The sequence below is a fragment of the Pleurodeles waltl genome, chromosome 11, assembly GCF_031143425.1.
Source record: "Pleurodeles waltl isolate 20211129_DDA chromosome 11, aPleWal1.hap1.20221129, whole genome shotgun sequence".
Classification (NCBI taxonomy): Eukaryota; Metazoa; Chordata; class Amphibia; order Caudata; family Salamandridae; genus Pleurodeles; species Pleurodeles waltl.
In genome coordinates this window covers 258,828,530-258,851,041 of record NC_090450.1, presented here as the reverse complement: position 1 = coordinate 258,851,041, position 22,512 = coordinate 258,828,530, and the positions used below count along the sequence as shown (strand labels likewise).

At 48.4% G+C, this 22,512-nt stretch overlaps 1 long non-coding RNA gene across 1 annotated transcript in view; it reads left to right on the top strand.

The window, feature by feature from the left end:
• The window catches only part of LOC138266604 (uncharacterized), a 142,376-nt gene extending 121,194 nt beyond the window's left edge, over positions 1-21,182 (top strand). The window contains exon 3 of the long non-coding RNA XR_011199572.1: positions 20,911-21,182. This is a non-coding gene — a long non-coding RNA (uncharacterized lncRNA). The remainder of the gene's footprint in view (positions 1-20,910) is intronic.
• Positions 21,183-22,512: the final 1,330 nt, after the last annotated feature.

Below are 22,512 nucleotides of genomic sequence, written 5' to 3'. Positions count from 1 at the left end.
GTCTCATTTCCTGGCGGGGGTCTTGCCATCTTGCTCTGTCCTGTTCCTGGCTCTCAGGGACCGCTTGCGTGGTGGTTGTCAGTCTACAGGGGGTGGGGTGCTGGTGTGGTGGTCCTGTGGCGGGGCGTCCTGTCCACTAGCGCCAGCAGAGGTGGTGGGCAGTTCATCGTCCTGGCTAGTGTCAGGGGCCCCTTGGAGTGACACAGTGTCCCTCATGGTGTTCTGTATGTCCTACAGCACCCCTACGATGGTGCCCAGGGCGGAGCTGATGGTCCTGAGCTCCTCCCTGAACTCCAAGGCGCTGGGTCTCCTGAAACTTGGCCAGGACTGTGGCCATCGCCTCCTGGGAGTGGTGGTATGCTCCCATGATGGAGGTGAGGGCCTTGTGGAGAGTGGGTTCCCTTGGCCTGTCCGCCCCCTGTCACACAGCAGCCCTCCCAGTTCCCCTATGTTCCTGTGCCTCCGTCTCCTGGACCGTGTGCCCACTACCACTGCCCCCAGGTCCCTGTTGTTGTTGGGGTGGTGGGTTCTCCTGGGTTCCCGGTAGTGGTGGACACACTGCTAATTGACCTGTCCTGGGGACGGAGGTATGGGCCCGCTGGGTGGGTGCTGTGCTGGTGTTACCAGAGGATGGAAGGTCAGTGTTGGGCTGTGCCTGTGCAAGGGGAACCGACTGTCCCGAGGCCCACGATGGTCCGGGCTGGTCATCAGGATCCAGTAGGGCAGAGCTGCTATCATCACTGTGGGCCTCCTCTGGGGGTGGAGTGGTGTTGTCTGGACCCTCTGGTGTGGTGACGGTCCTTCGGGTTCCTGCAGGGGCATAAGAGCATAATTAATGCATTTGTGTGTGTGATGGTGTGCAATGGGTGGGTGTCTGTGTACCCCAGTGCTAGCATTCCTGTGTGGGGGCAAGTGTGATGATGGTTGGGGGGTGTTCTGGGTATGTGCAGTGGGCATGCTTTAGTGAGGGGTGATCATGCTTAGTTGTGTCATGCAGGGCTTGGTGTTGGGATGTGTGGTTTGTGTTATGAGTACATTAGTGAGGAGTTTGAGTGATAGGGGAGGGTGTGAGGGTGGGGGTGTGTGATAGCATGCAGGTAGGGTGGGGGATATGATAGTTAAGATTTGACTTACTAGTGTCCCATCCTCCACCGACTCCTCCGAGGCCCTCTGGATGCATGATGGTCAAGACTTGCTCCTCCCATGTTGTTAGTTGTGGGGGAGGAGGTGGGGGTCCGCCGCCAGTCCGCTGAACTGCGATGTTGTGCCTGGAGACCGTTGAACGCACCTTCCCCCGTAGGTCGTTCCACCTCTTCCTGATGTCCTCCCTATTTCTTGGGTGCTGTCCCACAGCGTTGACCCTTTCCACGATTCTGCGCCATAGCTCCATCTTCCTGGCTATGGAGGTGTGCTGTACCTGTGAGCCAAATAGCTGTGGCTCTACCCGGATGATTTCCTCCACCATGACCCTGAGCTCCTCCTCGGAGAAGCGGGGGTGTCTTTGCGTGACATGGGGTGGTGTGTGTGATGTGTGGGGCGGTGTGAGTTGTGATGTGTGTGGTGATGTGTAGTGGTGTGTGGTGTTTTGTGCACGGATGTGGTGTCGGTGATGGTGTTGTGTGCCTCTGTATGGTGGTGTTGTCTTGGCTGTGCTGTCTCTCTGGCCTTCGTCCGTGAATTTTGGTCATAGGGGTTTGTGGGTGATGTTGGTGTGTGTTTTATATTGTAATGGGTGTGTGGGAGTGTTGTTTGTATGTGTATCAGGTGTGTGTATTTTGAATTGTCCAATGTGGCGGTGTTTTGGAGATGTGTGTGTATTTTGAGCGCGGCTGTGTGTACCGCCAATGGAATACCGCGGTTGAAAGACCGCCGCGTGGATTCGTGGGTCGTAATAGCATGGGCGTGTTTCTGTTGGCGTGGAGGTGGAGGTTTTGTTTTCGCCACTTTAACACTGACCTTTGGTGTGGCGGAGTTGTGTGGGTGTCTGTATTTCAGCGGATTCCGAGATGTGTGTCATAATAGCTGTGGCGGACTACCGCGGCGGCGGCAGTGTATTGGCGGTATTCTGCACGGCGGTAAGCGCCTTTTAACGCTAATGTTGTAATGACCACCTTAGTGTCCATGATTGCCTGTAGCACTTTTTCAAATTGTGTGGAGTGGGCTTGTTGCGTGCTTTCCAGTGATTGTAAGGTTGGTATCAAACGTTGGTCGCTGGGTGCTGGTCCATGTGCATTTCGGTCTTGATTTTTTGCTGATTTGGATTTCCCAGCCATTTTACTTTACTGTTGGGCACCTTCTGAGGTGCAACGGAGCATATCCAAGTGTTGCCTAATCTGCAGATTTTGCTTTTGGTGCGCCCTTGGCCCAGAGCGTATTACTCTTCACCTTGGTGCTGCCGGGAGCACTTACATTTCCCCTGGACAAGCTGGGCAGTGGTGGCGTGCGTCACAGGCTTTTGGCTGACAAGCACTCACTCCAAATTATGGATGTTCTGGGGCAGAGGCCTGTTACCAACCAGCCGTCCCCAGTTATGTAGGGCCTTGGGAGGTCTGGGGCGCCCCCTGGTGTGCAGTCCCTGTGTAGCACCTGTGCTTCGATGTGGCCCCCAGCAAGGACGGGGGGCAGGCAGCAGTAATGCTCGATAAGCAGCGGTGAGGAAAGAAAGGGGAGGAGGGATCTGTCCTCACCCCCCCCCATTCAGCTCCTTTACAGGTTACTTGTCCGAGTTGCCGGCACCGCCGGGGGGGGAGATCCACTGTTAATATTGGGCAGGGAGCCGCATTCCCGGCTCCTGAATATCACCGCCGCACCTGGCTGGGCAGTCTCTGGGGCGGCGCGACGAACAGGCGCCAGCGCCCGGGCCGAGTTGGATCCTTTTTGCCTGTCTTAATTGGCAGGCCTTTGTTTCTTGTGCAGCGCGAGGCTCACAGTTCCCCGCACGGGGTCCGCCGCAGTCCGAGCGCCGGGATGGCACGCCCATCAGCAGGAGCGCATTAATCACAGCGGTCGCCTCCCCTCGGCGCAGGTGGGGGGGAGGAGGGAGAGAGCCCCAGTCCGGGACCTGTCTCCCCCAGTTGGAATCCCCCCTCCGCGGCCGCACACTCACCGCGCGTCAGTGTCCTATGGCCGGGGCTGCAGACCATGCCCTGCGCCACCCCAGCCACTGCGGCCTTCTTCTCTCCTCCGGCTTCCATACGGCCGCCGCCGGATCTCTGCGACCGTGTTGCCACTTGCGGCGCCGGACGGCCCCTCCGCCGCACGCCGGCCACCCGAGCCTGGCCACTGCTCCTGTAGGCGCCGGACGCCGCTCCGGGAGCACCCTAAAGGATGTTTCCGGCGAGCCCAAGTCGGAGCTCACAGATTAGGCGTCCTTCTCGGCCACCATTTTGGCTCCTCCCCATGCCAGGCTACAGATGAGGGTATCTGTCGCAGACTCCTGTCATGCCGGCACGCAACGGGCAAATACCATGGTATGCAAGTGGACAACATGACTGGATGATGTACTGACCCGGCCACCCTTTCTGTACAAATGTCTAATATTGACATCTGCACTTTGATATGTTTTACAGTCAGTGTTGGGCTATGTGTGTCCCATCTCCATGTATTCCTGCACTACTAGTTAGTCATGTTTTGTCACCTACATTGCTCCCACTCTTTAGTCTGTTATCTGGATATTAATACATGGGCATGATGCTACATGTGACTTGCGTTCATGGAAGATGCACAAAGCTCCTTCTCCTGCCAACTTGATAGGTACAGTTACATTGTCTGCATTTGTGAGTTCTTACGTGTTCCAGACACACATATCATCACTCCTATTAAACCACTTCTGTTGTCTCCATTTGAAATCCCATGTTGTATGTTTAAGTATGTGTGGGTGTCTGGAAGCAGTCCATCCAGTAGGTTCATTGTACATGTGTTAACATTTCTTCCAGCATGGCACAGCCTAGGTAACTTCTTCCATGATTGACTGATATTGAGGTGTCACGTCATTTCAGTGCTGGTGAGTTAATTAGCCAACATACATGGGTAGGTTTACTCCCACTCTGTTTGGCGTTGTGTCCCAAACTTATTTCAGCAATGCTGGACAGAGTAGTCCATCCCACACCTGATGATGATGTTGGAGGCCACGACATATAGGGTTATTATTGACATTATTGCCATCTTGCACTTGTCCTGTCATGTGAGTGACAATGGATGGTGTGTATTGCTTTGTGCTGTGTGATGTAGTTGTACACAGCCTACTAATTGTACATACTGTCACATTAAGCATTGTTAATCCTGGCAAAAACCGTTGTTACATAGAACATACACCCTTACACCAGTATGCACTTTTGCCTAGATTTGGACTTGCCATGTGTGAGGACAGGCAGTTTCTGAGAGAAGTTAGCACTTTATGTACATTGTGATCATTTGCTACTTTGACGACATTCATCCCGGTTGAATATGTGGTGGTGCATTGTCCCAAAATATCCATGGATGGTCACACTGGATCATGTGTTTGGATATTGATTCTGCCCCCATAGCTACTTATTTAGTCAGGACAAGCCATTGCACACCCCACAGCCTACGTGTGTGTGCAATATGTGAGGTACAGACCACCATGCGCCCGAGACGTGCACATTGGCAGTGTTGCTACACATTTCTATGGTTACACTGTGCAGGCTCAGCATGGGACATTGGTTACAATCCCTGGCATTCAACAGAGGGACCACAGTTAACAATGATGTACCACTCTTGTCACACATGTACCATGCAGGAAATGCTACTGTCACCATGAGTTGTGACACTGTACTGTTCCTACGTGACTTGTTATCCATTTGGTGACAGCCGCTACCTCATGTGGGCCCCCCTTGCATTAATCCTGTTGTGCATGGTGTCATTGTGGTGGATAGCCTAGATACTGGAACCTTTCTGACTTGACAGGACAATATATATATTTTGTTTAATATCTTTTATTCATTTTCCACATCAATACAATGATATATACATAACTGTCGTACTAACAATCGTAACTTTTCCCCCTAGCCCGCCTCCTCCAACTGCACTTCCATCAAACCATATATCATTTCCCATTAACCATGACATTCCTAATAAGCTGTTCTGATCTTTTACAGTTACTGGGATGCTCATATTTATGTAGTAGATGTGTCTTCCATATCGGTTTCTGATGTTACTCTTGAATCGTCTACAGTTGAGTCATCTGGGTGTTTCATACAATCTAATATTGTGTCCCATTGTCTTGCATATCTCTGGACCCTCTTCCCCGCACAGCTTCATGATGCAATACTTTTCCCTCGGCTTCAGCCCATTTTATCATTGCATGTTGCCATCTCTGAATATTGGGGCCCTCAGCGTCCTTCCAATGGGAAGTAATTTCCCTTTTGGCCAAAATCAGTGCCAGATCAATAAATGTATTAGTTGTCCTTTTCGCTGAGGGGCGGGTGTAATCTCCCAATAACGCTGTCAAGGGGGAGACCTTCAGTTTTCTTTCCGTGGTCACTGAAAGACGTTTAAATATCTCTTCCCAATAAGGTATTACTCGTGGACAATTCCATCACATGTGCTCAAACCCTGCCCTTGGTTCCGGACATCTGGGACAACCCCCTCCTCCAGTGGTAAACATCTTTGCTATTTTTTGAGGGGTGAGGTATGCTCTGTGAATTATATAAAGATTGATTAGTTTAAAGCAGTGGTTCCCAACCTGTGGTCCGGGGACCCCTGGGGGTCCGCAAAGCCTCCTCAGGGGGTCCGCGACTGCTTAATAAATTAAATAATATTAATAGATTAGGTCCCCAGCTATCAGTAATTACTTAATGGGGGGTCCCCGGATTCCAATAATGATTCAATGGGGATCCCCGGGTCCCAGTAATGATAAAGTGGGGGTCCACAGAAGCCAAAAGGTTGGGAATCACTGGTTTAAAGCGAGCCTTTCTGGATGCGGGGTATATGTGAGTTGTGATCTTAGACCACTTTTGTTCGTCTATTGGAGTCCTCAAATCTGTCTGCCATGTCAATCTAAGTTTATTCAGAGGAGAATATGTGTTCTTGTGTAAGGCTTTGTAAATTGCCGAGATCACACCCCTGTCCTCCCCTTGCGAGCAAATAATTCTACATCCGTCATGTATAGGAGGTTCTTGTAAGCCCACTTTCCACATCCTTTGTATTATCCTAGTAATTGCGTTATACATAATAAACATTCCTAATGGGACATCAAATTGCTCCTGCAGTTCGGCAAAGGTGCGTAATTTCCAGTTATAATACAGGTCTCCCATTATTGTTATGTTATTTATAGCAAGTTTCCTACTCCCTGTTAAGGCTTGCCCCCCTACTACGTACATCAGACTTGCTATGGGCACCTCCGGAGCATAAGGGACTACTGTTTGTGAGTGCCTCAGACTATGTTCCCAGCATATCCGTACTGAGTTCAATTCAAGGGGGAGTTGCCACTGTTTCCCCCTTGGGTTCAGCAAAATGCTCAGAATATCGCCCGGTGACCCATTTAAGGTATATTGCGAGTTCTGAACTGTTGGTGCATCCCCAAGGGATCTCGCTAGCCATTGTAATTGGCCAGCCCAATAGTATATTTCCATATCTGGTGCAGCCAGCCCTCCCATCTGAAACGGGTCTCTGATGAGTACGCAATGCCATCCTGTGTCTGCCTGCTCCCCAAACAAAGCTGGTTATCATGGAGTTAATGTCTTCAAATATTGATCGTGGGATAATCAAGGGGGTGATAGAGAAATAATACAACATACAACTACCTGTGACCGTCAGTGGGAGCGTTTTCCAAAATCGCATGTCTGACTTCAACTTTCTCACTGCTCTATGTATATTCCCCTCTATTAAGTCCTCTAGTTTGTGATATATATTGACTCCCAAGTAGCAAAACGTAGTAGGTATCCAGGGCAACCCACGCGTGTCTTCAATCCTCAGGGTACCCGCTAGCAGAGGGAAGATAGAGGACTTCTGCCAGTTAATTCGCAGACCTGAGGCTACCCCAAAGCTCTCCATCATAGCCATCGCACCCGGTAGGCCAATTTCTGTGTTCCCTAGGAAGATCAGCATATCATCTGCATAAAGTGCAATGTGATGCAGCTGCGGTCCCACATGCAATCCTTCAAAATAAGTGCCAGTTCTAGCAATTCGGGCAAGAGCCTCCACTGCCATTGCAAACAGCAGGGGCGATAAGGGACAACCTTGCCTAGTGCCCCTGCCGATTTGATATTAATCTGATATAGTCCTACCCGTCTGTACCCGTGCTGTGGGGTTCGTATATAATAATTGTATCCAACTAATGAAGTCCTGTCCAAGGCCCAGTTTCAGCATTACCTTCTCTAAATAATCCCATCTAAGGCTGTCAAAAGCTTTCTCAATGTCCACTGATATAATCGCCACATGTTGCAGGGGTAGGGGTGCAGAGTGGAGTATGGAGATCAATCGCCTTATATTCTGTGCAGTGCTACGTTGGGGGATAAAGCTCGATTGATATCTATGGATCAGTGTAGGCATATAGGGTAAAAGACAAGTAGCCAGTATACGGCTAAGGGCCCGATGCAGCAAGCATTTTGCCCATCGCAATGCACATTCACAATTTGCGAGTCGGTACCGACTCGTAAATTGTGAATGCGACTCGCAAATAGGAAGGGGTGTCCCCTTCCTATTTGTGACTCGCATCGCTATGCTAAATTGCTTTGTGACCGCGATTGCAGTCGCAAAGCAATTCGCAGTTACCACCAGTGTCACACTGGTGGTAACCCATTCGCAAAAGAGAAGGGGTCCCCATGGGACCCCTTCCCCTTTGTGAGTGTTGCCCAAAAGGTTTTTCAGAGCAGGCAGTGGTCCAATGGACCACTGCCTACTCCGAAAAAGCGAAACCAAATGGTTTCGGTATTTTGTTTATTTTGCAACTCGTTTTCCTTGAAGGAAAACGGGCTGCAAAATAAAATAAAAAACTGCTTTATTGAAAAAGCAGTTACAGACATGGAGGTCTGCTGTCTTCAGCAGGCCACCATCCCTGTGAGTGCAGGGTCTCGCTATGGGGTCGCAAAATGCAACCCACCTCATTAATATTAATGAGGTGGGTCTTTGCGACCCCATAGCTAATCACAGACGGTGTCTGAGACACCGTTCTGCATCCGATTTTGTGAATCGGATATTGCGAGTCGCACCAGCTCACAATTTCCGATTCGCAAAATCGGAACTAATTACATCTGGCCCTAAGTATCTTGTAGTCCATATTAAGCATGGACAGCGGTCTATAAGAGCGGACATCTTCCGTAGGTCTGTCCGGTTTCAATAGTGGGATCATGACCGCTTTGTTTGTGGATCGAGGAAGAACTCCCTTCTCCTTCACTTCAGTATATAGTGTGCATAAGTGTGGGGCCAATTATTCCTGGTATGCACTATAAAACTCCACGGGAAGTCCATCCGCCCCCGGGACCTTCCCTCTGGCCATACTTTGTACTGCAGCTTTAATGTCTGTTATCGAGATAGGTTCAGCTAGGACATGCCTGTCCTCGTCTTTCAGTTGCGGAAACTCACGCTCCTCCAAGTCTTCCACCTGAGAGGAGCTGAGGGCCGCAGCGGGAGGGGCGTAGAGCTGGGAGTAGTAGCTAGCAAATCGTGCATTTATTTCCTTCTGCCATATATTTGATTACCGGTTACATCCTCAATTTCTACTATCACTTTCTGCTGTCTCGGTGGAGCTGCAAGCAATGCCAAAAGTGAACTTGCTTTGTCACCTTCTGCATGTTGCCTGACTAGGTATTTTTTATAGTCAACATGGTTCAATATTTCAGTTGCTTCTGCAATTTTTTCTTTAGTTTCCACTAGAAGAGGGGCCAGATCTGAGTTAGATGGTCTCCAGTGTTCAATGTCCCGAAGAGAGTCCTCAAGTTTTTAGATTTCCAATTCTAACGTTCGACGAACTCCCACGTTCTCATTTATGCATACTGTTTTGAATGTCTTCCATTCAATTGCCCTGGAAGATGCTGTTCTAGAATTAAATGCAAAGAAATCTCTTATAGTCGTTCCCATCAGGTTTTTGAAAGCCTCGTCTTCAAGCATTTCAGCTCGGAGATGCCATGTTGGAATGCTTGGCCTGTCTTTGCCCCAGGTCAGAGACAAAAGCAGGGGGTTATGATCTGATAAAGTTCGGCATAAATATTCAGCTGTTACCACTGCGCTTAGTATTTCATGGGAAGCAAGGAATGTCTCTAGTCGAACATGTTAGTTGTGTAGTGTGGAGTAGAAAGAATAATCTCGGACTGTGGGGTGGACATACCTCTAGCTATGTCCGAATCCCCATTGTTGTTGCCACTCCTCAAACTGTCTGGCTATTTTTATAGTCTGGGATCGCTGCAAGGGAGGGTGTGACCTATCTAATGTAGGGTCTGCAATACAATTAAAATCCCCCCTATAAGGGTAGTCCGTGTAAAATAGGAACCTAATTCCAGCGATAGTTTATTAAGGATGGTACCCTGTTCTTGGTTAGGTGCGTATACTGTCTCTATTGTGATGTCCCTACCGTCTAGTTTCCGAATTATTAAGTCATACTTCCCCTCTGCATCTATAATTTAGTGTGTTCTTTGGAAGAGGACCCCGGGACGAACCCATATCAGCACCCCTCTCACAAAAGCTGAATAGGTTGTCGAGAAAAACTTGGCCACGCCATCTCTTTGTAAGGGCTTTGACCTCATGTTCTATGAGGTGGGTATCCTGAATTATGGCTATGTGAACTCCCCTTCTCTTAAGTTGGTTGTATATTTTATACCTCTTGCACATGCTGTTCAAACCCCTGACGTTCCAGGTAGTAATTTTGTAGTTCAATGGGGTACCCATAAAGTTTTAATGTAATGCGCCAGTTTGAATATATTTTTCTTGGAGCGTCGAGGATTAAACCACAGCAGTGCTTTTTTAATATGAAGAACATCTAATGTTATGGTGATGGGTGCAAAACTCTTATAACACACATAATTAAAATTCCAATACCCCAAATCCCTTTCCCCAGGACCGGTATCTACAACTATCCCCGTCCAAACTGTTGAACCTAAAACTAGCAAATTATTGGTAGGGCAGTACACCAGAGGCCGAGAGCCTGCATCCCGGCACATCCACAGGGCCCTAGCAGATTATATCATTAATCAACTGACTTTTTGTACAATGATTTGAAAAATTTGCCCTAGTAGAGTATATTGTATAACTATATAGCAGAGCCCCAGATGCATCACATGGATCCTTCCAAATGTATTCTTCCAACCCCCCATCCAAGGCTTACCAAGGCTTATGAATCGTCTATGTAATCCCAAATCTCGTAGTGCGTTAAAAACAGATATTAACTGCCAGTCTATTCCTTTCCTAATACTCATAGATCCCAGAGTTACTATTGTTCAGATAAGGTCCTCTGATGATCTTGAGGTCACTTTAGGCATGCTGATGGAAGTGTCTTGAGAGGAGACAGAAGCGCTGCCCGAGCTCGAGTCGTGATCAGAGATAGCTCCGGATGATTGAGTCAAAAACATGTTCCCCCACTCATAACTGCCGCTGCGTCCACTGCCTCCCGCATTTCTTGCAATGCCTGAGGCCTTGGAGGGGCTACAGCCATTCCAAGTTTCTTGGATCTATTACGCTTCCTGTTGAATATTCGGAGGGTTCCTCTCTGTGGTTCGGAAGCCGTCGGATCCAGAGATTCCAGCCATTCCCATACTAGTTGTGGTGAAGTAAAGAAATGGGCCTTGCCCTCATATGTCACTCTGAGTTTAGCCGGGAAGAGCATTGCGTATTGGATTCCCCGTTCACGGAGCTGTTGTTTGGTGTCCTTAAAAGAGGCTCTCTGCATTTGTGTTTCTTTAGTAAAGTCCGGGAAAATCATCATTCGTTGGTTTTCTAGCATTATTTCTCCCTTTAGTCTGGCTTGCGTTAGAATATAGTCTCTGTCTTTAAAATGGAGTAGTTTGGCAAAACCGGGTGAGGTCTTGCTCCGGGGGGGGGAAGGGGAGGTCTAGATGGTACTTTGTGAGCTCTTTCAATTGCAAAGAAGGGGATAATACTTCTGGTGGTACTATTTCTCTTATCCAGTTCTCTAGATAAGTTTCCATGTTTGCTACTTTCGATTCCATCTTTTCTAGTAGACCTACCAGTCGGATGTTGCTTCTTCGGGTGTGATTTTCTGCGTCTTTTGCCCTTGCCTCTAGTGTTATTACTCAGGAGGTAAGTTCTGTTAGGTCTGCAGATAGGGTTTTCTGGATTGGGGCCATTTGTTCCAGAGTTTTTTCATTTGAAACCACTCTATCTGTCAACCTACGATGATCATCTCTCCACAATGAGAGATCTACTGTTAGAGTGTCAATTTTCTGCTCCAGAGCTTCACTGGATTCCATAATCGCCTGGAGTATTGTGTCCAGAGTGGTCTCCTGGTGAGGCACATTGACGTTGGCCCCTAAGGTAGGTGTTTGTTCAGATGGTTTAATAGCGTCCGTCTCTTCTTGTTCCTGGCCTTCTTGTTTTTTTTGGTTTCCCCATCCTGTTGTTGTTATCTTCTGTTTCTTTAGAGGTCGGACACTGTCTACCGCCACTGGTCACTGGTCTTTGTGTACTTCAATATTGTCTAGAGTGGGCTTAATCCTTATTCCCTCAAATATCTAGTAATGCCTGGGTGGGGGAGGGTGAGAGTTCCGGTAGCCCACGACTACTTTGTGTCTTATTTTCTTTTTATTATTTATTTTTTATGTATTGACTTTGTATTTTCATTTTTGATATGAGGTCCCAAGGGGGCGTCTCGAGGTGCAGTGTAGTTTCTTAGTCTCCTCGAGTATTACCCCCGGGGCATCCCCGTTCCCAGCAGCAATCCTCCTCTCCAGAGATGGCGTAGTACGACTGGGCTGGACCTCGCCTGGATCTACTTGGTGCCTTGAAGCGGTAAGTAAGTAAGCCGGGGGCAATCTGGTAGGTCCGGGCTCTGCCTCGGCACTTTCGTGCCCTGGTCCAATTTCTCAGGCAGTCTTTATAGTCCAGCCAGCATGGATATGTCCACTTTAGTGCCTCCTTCATTTCGTTCTCCCCCCCCCTTCGGATCTCCGGTTCATTTAAAGAGGGGTGCACAGACACTCCCGTTTATCAGGCTGCATAGGTTCTCCTTAGTTGTTCTGGTGCTCTGGTTGTCTCCAGCTCTTCCCCCTATCAGCAGCGCGGTCCATTTCATAATCGAACCGTAGTCGCCATTTTGGGTCTCTCCGGCTGGGGCTTCAGTTGGTCCGTTTTGCACCGCTCTGCCATTAACGCCTCACGGAGCACCTTTCCTCGGGGCTCCTGACATTCGGGGCACCTGAGTGCAGCTCAGGTTTATTGTTGGAGCCGTATTTTCAACAGGAGTTTATGGGCTCTGTGTCCGCTGCTGGGAGCTCCGGGCTAGGCGTGCGGCTTCATCGGCTGCTGGCCACGCCCCCCATGACAGGACAATATATGTAGTGGTGCATGGAACTAGACCTTCAGGATTCCATTGTCCACAATCTGCGTGTCACTGACATTTGATATGGTAGCTGTAGACCCACTCATGTCACAAACGTTGTGGCAACCATGCTGGACAACTCTGTGTTACCTACCTGCTCACTGTGTTTAGGTTCACATTCTAATAGAGTATGTGGTCAAGAATAAGTAGACCAAGGAGATTCATCTGAAAAGTGATTTATTAGTCCTATTTACAAGGTGATGTTACAGTATTGTGCTCATGTATATAAGTTCTCCACAATGTTGATTCTCCTACGAACTCCGATTGCAGTGCTTATTTGTTCCCCCTCCACATGATCTGCTCCATCATCATCATCCTCACTGGGAACATCATCCTTTTCATTCCAGGGGATACTTGTCCAGACACAAATGTGCAGGATTACACATGCCAAGATGAGCTTACACACAAGTGGTGAAGCATATAAAAGGCTTCCTCCTGTCAGGGACAGACACCTGAACCTGGATTTCAGCAGACCAAATGTCCTCTCCAACACATTGTTGGTCTTCCTGTGTCCCTCGTGGTAGGCCCGCTGTTCCACCATTGTGGGATTAGCAAAAGGGGTCATCACCCACGGCTGGATGCCATACCCTTGATCAGCTGCAAAGGATAGAGAGGAGATGAGTTGTTATGTTTTGATAGCGGTTTGGTCCCTCCCATGGCAGTTGTACTTGTTCATTGGAGTTGTGACACAAACTTGCTTGTGGTGTACTATAGATTCCTGTTCTTCTGAAATGGTTTCTTTGAACTGTGTTGATGGACATAACAAACTTGGGTAGTGGCACAATGGGCTTGGAAGTTATCATGTTGTTCCGAGTAGTGATGGTCATGATTTAGGCCCTTGTGTTGTGTAGTCTATATTTGGATCAGTGTACTAGTCTTCCATGGCACATATGACTTACTAGTATCACAATGGTGTCAGATGTTGATACAGCATTATTGCCATAAAAAGCAAGTTTGTGCCATCATTTTTGGCACATTGCACTATGCATGCATTGTGACACTTGGGGACATTATTTTGAGCAACTAGCACTACCAGAGTGTCACTTCTATAGAAGCTTTTGTGGCGCTATGCCCTGCCCCATATTTCAAGGTGGCGTTATACAATTTTTTGTTGCTTGATGCCACCTTGTGACTACGTCCCCTTCACACACAACACTTTGATTGGAAGGGGCGTGCAGTGCGTGTTGCTGTGGGTGTGCAACAGCAACACACAGAGCACTCCCTAGCTAACTCTGATGTGGAATTTTTTTTAACCTGAAGCAGCTCCAATACCTCACACCACCCCAGGGGATGGCGTTAGCAAGGTACAACAAGAAGAAATACTTGATTCCTCCTCAAATTTTACCTAATTGGATGTGAGCTGCATACTGCAGCATGCTTAGTAGGAACAAAATGCCAGACATAGTAGTTAATGTGCTGGAAGGTGTCCCTTCACACACATAGAGAATCACAGTCATCAACGCAGACATCCTTGCACAATGCAGCAAGGATTCCTGGGTTGGTGCTGGTAGCTAATTTGTGTACGGCACTGGCGTCAACACAGGCGTGTGCTGTATGCTATTAATTTAAGCAAATCCCTGCGTTGTATAAATGAGGGTCTGCTGTGCGGCCTATTTTGGCACAATGTTGCACTTTGTCATTTCCCTTAAATTAATGTGCCCTAGAGACCCTTTGTGGCAGATGATGGCTGAGCCAGCCATGAAGTGTATGTGAGTATGTGTTCCACATTGTTAGGATTAACTAATTTGTTGCAGATGTTTTGCATGCCTTCTATTACATGATTTCTGACAGACACTTTCAACACATGCACAGTGCCTGCTTTGGGAGAGGGAACAGCTTTTTTCATATGTGTCCCTTAGTACAGTGCATATAAGGTCAGGTATCTCCACTTTAAACCTAACACATCCGACTATGTCATCCATGAATGTTAGTGAATTTTTTCACATACACAAGACCATGGTGGAGCCTTTCTGGTAGTTGGAACAGATATGGTGTTCTTAATGGGCACGAGGGGCGCACGTGGGGTGACACTGGAGTAGGTGCTGCCCCATTTCTCATGGTCCAACCCCATGATCTTCAATGGCAAATTATTTTGTAGATATATATGTGGGACACAATGCAGCAGACATGTGAATGTGTACACTACAGGTATGTCAGGTATGTGTAGCTGATGTATACTTGGTTATCGCGCCACTTGGGTGGCATTGGATTTAGGTTCTGCCCCAAGCTTACACACCATGAGTTACATGAGACTGTGCCTATGTGCGACTTCTTCAACATGACCGTAGCCTATGCCACTGACATACCTGTGTGCTTCTTTGTTTGGTGTCATGTGTGAGTGTGATCTGTATTCATTTGTCGACCTGTGGATACTTGTAGTGATTTATGAGCAGCTTCTGCATGCAAAGGAAAATTGGCTCCACCCGTCCACACGTGGTTTGCCAGTCAGGGTGTTGCTGTGTTATGTAGATTAGGGTGCATGCGTTTATGACATGCAATGTGTGCAGTGTGGTGTTGCATGTGGCTTATGTGTTGTTGCGTCTGCATCTCTGTGGCCCTACCCATGTATATTTCTTTCTGAGATTGTCTTGTTTGTTCTTGATGTTCGGTATATTATGTGGTGTGATTGGTATGGTGACTTCTATGAGTAGGCCATTGCCATATTTTCCATTCTGGAACGGCTGGTTGATGGTGCAGTGGCAAAAGATGTATGCGTCATGGACGCTGCCAGGATATTTTAGCAGGATGTTTGTGAACAGCCCACGGTGGTCCATGATAGCCTGGACATTGATGGAATGTGTGTGCTTGCTGTTCCTGTAGAGGTGTTCTATAGCTGCAGGTGGCACCAGCTGGACATGGGTAAAGTCCAATGCACCCAACACGTGTGGAAACCCAGCTTTCTGATAGAAACCTTGCTTGGTCTCATGCTGCAGCACTGGGTGTTTGGGAAGCAGATGTGTTGTGGAGTGAGATGTGGGATTGCTTCCAGGACCTTTGGTAGGCAGACGGAGAAGGATGACTGGGAGATACCAGCCATTTGAGCACCCATTTTCTGGAATGATCCAGAAGCCATCATGTGGAGGACAGCGAGGAGTTTGTAATGGGTGGGATGTTATGGAGAGTTTTCAGCCTTGCTGTGGTGTGTGGCACTATCAGGTGCAGCAGGCATACAATGGACTCCAGGTTTATTCTGTACATCCAGACCACATCTTGGGCCAGATGTAGGTAGGTAAAAAATAGCGAGTCGGAAATTGCGAGTCGTTGCGACTCGCAATTTCCGACTCGCAAAATCCAACAAGAAAAAGCGACTTAATTTTGCGACTCGCAAATGAAGTCGCACCGCAGATTGCGAGTCCGCTGTTTGCGAGGCGCTTTTTGCCACCTTGCTAAAAACGGACACGCAAATTGCGGGTGGATGTCGCAAATTGCGACTGTGCTGCAAATTGCATGCAGGTGCAGCAGAACAGTCTGGGAAACACTTCCTGGCTCTTGCTGATGACATCACAGCCAGGAAGTTAACAAATACACCTGGGAGGAGGGAGGACCACACCAATTTCTAACTGCTGAGCAACCACCTGGAGGAACAGCAGCAAGAATGGAAGACTCTGGCAGGAAGAGAAAACTTAAGTTTTCAGAAAAGGAACTGGAGGTGCTGACAGACGAATGCTGCCAGCACCATGACCAGCTATTCGGAAGGGCTTCCCTGAGTGTGCCAGAGACAGAAAAAAGGAGGATCTGGAATGCCATCCAGGAGAAGGTCAACGCTATAGGGGTGAGCCACAGGAGTATAGAGGAGCTAAAAAAGAGATGGTATGACCTGCGCTCCAGGACCAAGGAGAGGGTGGCAGAGCGCCTCTGGGAGATGAGGGGCACAGGAGGAGGCCCATCCACCGTTCCACCACCCACACCCATGGAGGAACTTGTGGAACAGACCCTTGAGCCTGAGGCAGTGGCTGGAATGGGAGTGCTGGACACGTCAGCGCCAGGGACATCAACAAGTGAGTACCATGAAACATGCATGTACACCCATGTCTGCCATACCCCCACCCACCCACTACACAGCAGCATGCACAACCAAATTAGCTCCATTCCAGACTTGCAACCACCAGAATGGTGCATTATCGGCAATGTAGTTCAGTAGTCAGCTGAAAGGCAACAGTTTATTAGGAGGCATACAACAGATGTTAGATACTGACAGTGTGTTCCCTATGTCCCACAGGTCTCGCACAAGACACCCCCACCAGCCAGTCCGTCCAGGGTGCAGAGAGCAGCCAACAGGCAGCACAGGAGTCAGAAGCAGCCACTACAGGGCCTAGCACCACCCAACCACAGTCCCCTCCAGCTGCACCAATGGACATTGTGGATATCGACACAGCACCCGCTCCCAGCCACAGTGTCATCCAGCAGGACCCTGAAGCTCACCACGTCGCAGACGCAGAGTCCATGTCCCTGATGTAGGTGACTCTTCTATGTCCACCGCAGAGGCAGCCCTCATCAGTGGTCAGCGCCTGCAAACAAGGCAGATGAGAGTAATATCAGGGGCAATGCAATGTATGGAGCGTAATTTCACCACAGGGCTGGCACAGGTGAACACACAATTCCAACGCCTGAACGATAATGTCGGTGACCTTGCACTCTCCATCCGTCAACTCGTAACTGAACTAGTGTCAGAGAGAGAGAGTGCAAGGCGCCGTGAGCGGCAACTCATACACCGGTTGGACCGCATGGCTGCATCAATCGTCCACCTGGCAGTCAACACCACAGGGCTGTCACGCCGTACAGTTAGTTTGCAGGTGGACTTGGGCCACTTTGCAGGGGATGTGGCTCTGGGACTGGGTCGCATCAGCCATGCTGTGGACATGCTGGAGGCAAGACAGTGGGCTAGGGGCACAGCAGACACACCTCAGGATAGTGAGGAGGGGTCCACTGTCAGCAGTGCATCTGCCGCGCACACCCGAGTCCTGAGGAGTGGCAGCGCACGTCAGGGGTCTGCTGACACACCGGGGACTAGCCATGCTGGGCGTCCCAGGCGGAGGAGTTGAGCCTATGCACTGCAGGACACTTGAGGCACATGAGGTGAATGTGTCCTCATTGCAGGTGGACATTTACAGCCCCTTCACAAAAGTTCAGTTCATCATTATTTAGGTTCACTTAATAAAAGTTCTTGTTTGTTCCACTTCACAACTGGGCTCTTTCTGTGTGACATTAGTGTGTGTGGTGACAGTTAGCACGTACCTTCCAAAGTATTGGTTTGCAATGTGGTCCCGTCTCTGTCTGCCTTGATTTGCAATGCTTCTATCCCCATGATGGCAATGTGGTAGCTCTTGCTCGTCATCCTCCGAATCTGGGTCTTCAGGGGTGCGATGTAGCCCACGTCTGGTGGCAATGTTGTGCAGTATAGCGCATGTGGCAACTATCTTGAATGCTGTTATTGGGGCATACTGGAGCACACCTCCACTTCTGTGGAGGCATCGGAATCTTGCCTTTAACAGTCCAAAGGTCCTCTCTCTGACATTTCGGGTCCTCCTATGTGCACTGTTATATCGCCTCTCATTCTCATTGCTGGGTGTTAAGTGCGGGGTAAGTATCCACGGTCGTAGCGCATATGCACTGTCACCTGTTTGGCATAAATGGACAATGTTAGCAGGGCATGGATGGTTTCTACAGTGACCTGTGTGTATGGCTTCAGGGTGTATTCAGCAATACCTAAGAGATATCCGTCTCCAAACTCCCCACGTTCTAGGCGTTGGTGTATCCCACTGTGCCTGAAAATGTAAGAGTCATGTGTACTCCATGGAAATTTGGCTACCATGTCAGTGATAACATAACGGGCGTCACATACCACCTGGATGTTCAGTGAGTGGGTACACTTCCGGTTGCGGAACAGATATTCCAGATTTGCAGGAGGGCATGTTTGCATATGTGTCCCGTCCACACACCCTATTACATGAGGGAAGTTGGCAATCCTGTAGAACTCCAACTTGGTGCTGTTGATTTCTGCCTCATTCCTGGGTAGGTATATGTATCTGGACATGTGTTTGAGTATGGCATCTAAGAAACATCTGAAGAACCGTGAGAGTGCACTTTGGTATCCCCACTTGCCACAGCAATCACCCCCTGATAGCTACCCGTGGCCAAGAGGTGCAGGAAGCATAGCACTTGCACATGTGTGGGGATGGCGCTGCCGCGCACAGTCTGGCATTCCAGCTGCGGATTGAGTAGATCTATTAATTCTAATATTGCTGCACTGCTGAGTCTGTATTTATCAAATATCTCCTCCTCTGTTTGTTGGAATAGTGTCTGCCTAGTTCTGTATATCCTCTCCTGTCTCTGGCTCCTCCTCCTCCTCTGCTGTGCGGCGAGGACTCTCCTCCTCCTTGCTATCACATATATCTCCGCCATCTTGACTAACCCAGATGCCTTCTGGGTCTCCTTTTATACTTTGGTTCTGGTTACCACCTTCTCTGACTTAGTGGTAAATTGGGTGTGCAAAATAAGCTTTTTGCGACTTCCTATTTGCGGGTCGCACAATGGGGTCACAAATTTTGCGAGTCGGTAATGGCTCGCGTTGCAATTTGCGATTCGGAAATGGGGTTTTTGCATCCCATTTCCGATTTTGCGGGGTCGCAGATTGCGATTCGGGCCATTTGCGACTTGAACATTTTTGCTACATCTGGCCCCTTGTTCCCTCATTCCTAAGATGGTGATTCCCTGTCAGAATATTTGGTCCCTCCTTCTGCGCTGCCTCTGTGGCTGTTTTGGTGGCATTTGTGGTTGCTGCAGTGGTGTTGGTTGGATCTGCTGTCTTTGAAGATGTCTCCGGCGTGTGCCAAGCTGGAGCAGTAGCACTCCCATGTGATTCTGGCAGTTTCCAAAGCTCCTTTTGTTTTTTTTCTATGAGTTATGGTGTGTGAGCCTCTTTTTAATGCCTGGCCAGACATTAATTTTAGGCGATAGTCGGACTTTGCACCATTTTTTGAGTCTGCTTCCTTCGTTAGTGCCGTTTTTGTGTCAGGGAATAAGTATGGGGCTATCGGGTTAGCGTCGTGTTTAGGACAGGAATGCATACTTTGCATCTCAGTAACGCAAGGCAGTTTCGTGCATCCTAAACATGGCGCTAATTCCAATATTTTGACACTAGAGGTGCCTAGCATCAAAATATAAATATGGAGTTAAGTTTGCGCCATTTTAGCAGCAAAATAAATGATGCTAAAACGGGGCAACCATAGTATAAATATGCTCCATAGTTTATTGTGGCCGGCTGTTGTCACTGCAACCTTCACATACATATTTAGTCAAATATCCCCCGCTAGGAGCTCCAAGGCTAGCAAAAATAGCAGTGAACAAAAAGGTGACCTCAGTACCTCTTTTAATATGAAAATCAAAAGACAAGAATACCCAACAGTTAATCCATGCCATTGAGTCATCATAGAGCCACTCAACTCTCCATATGTAGGATGGTCCTATACTTGTCCTTGCCAACATTGGAAACATTTATCCCCATTCTATGCAACAGAATGTCTTTGCAGTGTCTAAAAAATAAGGTGTTTTTTGGTCTTCGTTATTCCTGACTTGTCGTAAGATATGCTAAAGAGTTCTCATGTTATCACCAGAAGATTATCTCTGAGCAAAGCCTACCCTTGAGAGATGTATGAGTGGTGAGTTAATATTTTCAATCTGGCCAGCATCTTGGCTAGGAATTTGACATCAAAGAAAGAGAGGTATTGGATGGTAGCTCGACAGTTTCAGTAATAGAGAGGTATCAGACTGTAGCTCAACAGCTTCTAGGCTCTATGAGTAACATAATGATCGACCTATTAAATTTGGAGTGAAAGGACCCACACTTGTCTTTGTCCTCTAACAGTGCATGCAGAACCACTGACGTAGGGAACTTGTTATTTACATAGAACTACAGGGAACAGGTCCTTCCCTGGTGATTTCTGATTCCTCATATCTTCTATGAACGTCTGTATTTCCTCCAGCGTTATGTTTCATATGTCATCTGTCAATATGGGCAGTTATATAGTGGCTGGAAACTGATCCTCTTGAGATTGAACATGGTTGCACTCAGAATTATACAAGGTTTGAAAGTACTGTGCATATTCCTCAGAAATATCACAGAGATGTGTGATGAGCGTGCTATCATCTATCCTGAGGGAAGGAATGGCCGATGAAAATTCCTGTTGCCTGAACTGATTCTACAAAAGGCGACCATCTTTTTTACCATCTTCATACAGATCTCATGTACATTAGCACCTGCTCTGCACATACTATGACAAATGTATTAAGGTCGAATTTGGCCATTATGAGTTCCTCAACTCCGTCAGTTTCTGGGAAGTGTTGTATCTCAAGTTTGCACCTGATACTAAGGCCTTTACTAATTGCTGTTTTTCCTTCCCCAGTTCATGGTTTAGGGTGGATACGCACATGAGGTCCCACTCTGCGAAGCCTTGCAAGTGACCCACAGCATCTGTGCTGATATGACCAACTCTTCTTTGGTGATTACAAATCTGCCAGAAGACTATTTTGACCTTGCTACCAGGTCCTGCTGTGTTTTAATGAACCTGAGATGATAACGTTTTACAGATGGGAGCTGTCTTTAGGTCTTGTAATTTAATACCTTTTTGCCCTTGATATAATGGATGAGCCGATTAATATTAAAGATTTAAGACGATCCTTGAGGTGGCATTGACTTTCATTGACTCCTAACTCTTGTCCAAGGGAAATGGCCCTAAAATGGAATATTCCCAGGTTGTGGGATCAGGTCATGTGTTGTGCCTTTAGGTGGAAAGTAAAGAATAAGGTGGTCATTACAACCCTGGCGGACGGTATTAAAGCGGCGGTAAGAACGCCAACAGGCCGGCGGTAAAAAAAATGCAATTACGACCGTGGCGGAAACCGCCAACAAAGACAGCCACTTTAACACTCAGACCGCCACGGCGGTACAAACAAACATCGCAGCGGTCACCGCCAACAGACAGGCGGGAGACAATGTACCGTCCACAGTATCACAACCTACCAATGCGCCACCTTTTCCGGGGCGGATTCACCACGGATAAAAACACGGCGGAAACAGGAATTTTGAAGGGAAAACGCTCACGTCTACACACTCCATGAGGAACGAGGACACCATGGAACTGGAACTCCAAATTCTCCCTGCGATAGTCTTCCTGCTCCTCTACCAGGAGCACGAACGCCGGTGGCGAAGACCACGGTGAGTACAGCACCTACGACACAGGGGAGGGGGGAGGCAAAAAACAGGGACACACACATGCAACACCCCCACCCTCACCCACCACAACACACACACTAATGGATATCAATACATCACAGTTACTCCCCCCAAGCCCCCCGGAAGAATGCAAAGACCAAAGAAAATGAGTGTAACCATCGGAATATATTAAAAACAAGTAGGCAGAAATATATTTAAACACAATGTACAAAATAAATACCAGGCATAGTAGTCCAGGTACTGCACAAAGAAAGCCCGTGGAACACTGGGACCACACGGAATGGGCGAGGCCCACACAAGACCCCCGACCATGATGGAGAGAATACTGCAGGGGCATCAGACAGAAAGAAAACAGGCACCTCAGGGGGAGGGAAAGGGGGGGCACCTCAGCCGCTTGAGTGCACGACGCCAAATCCACGAGGGGGCCACATGCCCACTGTTCAATCCAGGGGAGTACAAAGCCACAGTCTCTCAAGTCTATACAGTGGGTGGCTTACCCACTGTTCAATCCTGGGGAGTGCAAAGCCACAGTCTCTCAAGTGTCTACAGTGGGTGGCTTGCCCACTGCCATATCCGGGGAAGTGCAAAGCCACAGTCTCACAAGTCTCTACAGTGGGTGGTTTGCCCACTGCCATATCCTGAGGCGTGCAAAGCCACAGTCTCTCAAGTGGATGACAGTCTCCACTGGTTCTGGAGGGGGACTGGTACCCAGAGTGCTTCATCCTGTGAGGGACAGAGGTAGTGGATGACAGTCTCCACTGGTCCTGGAGGG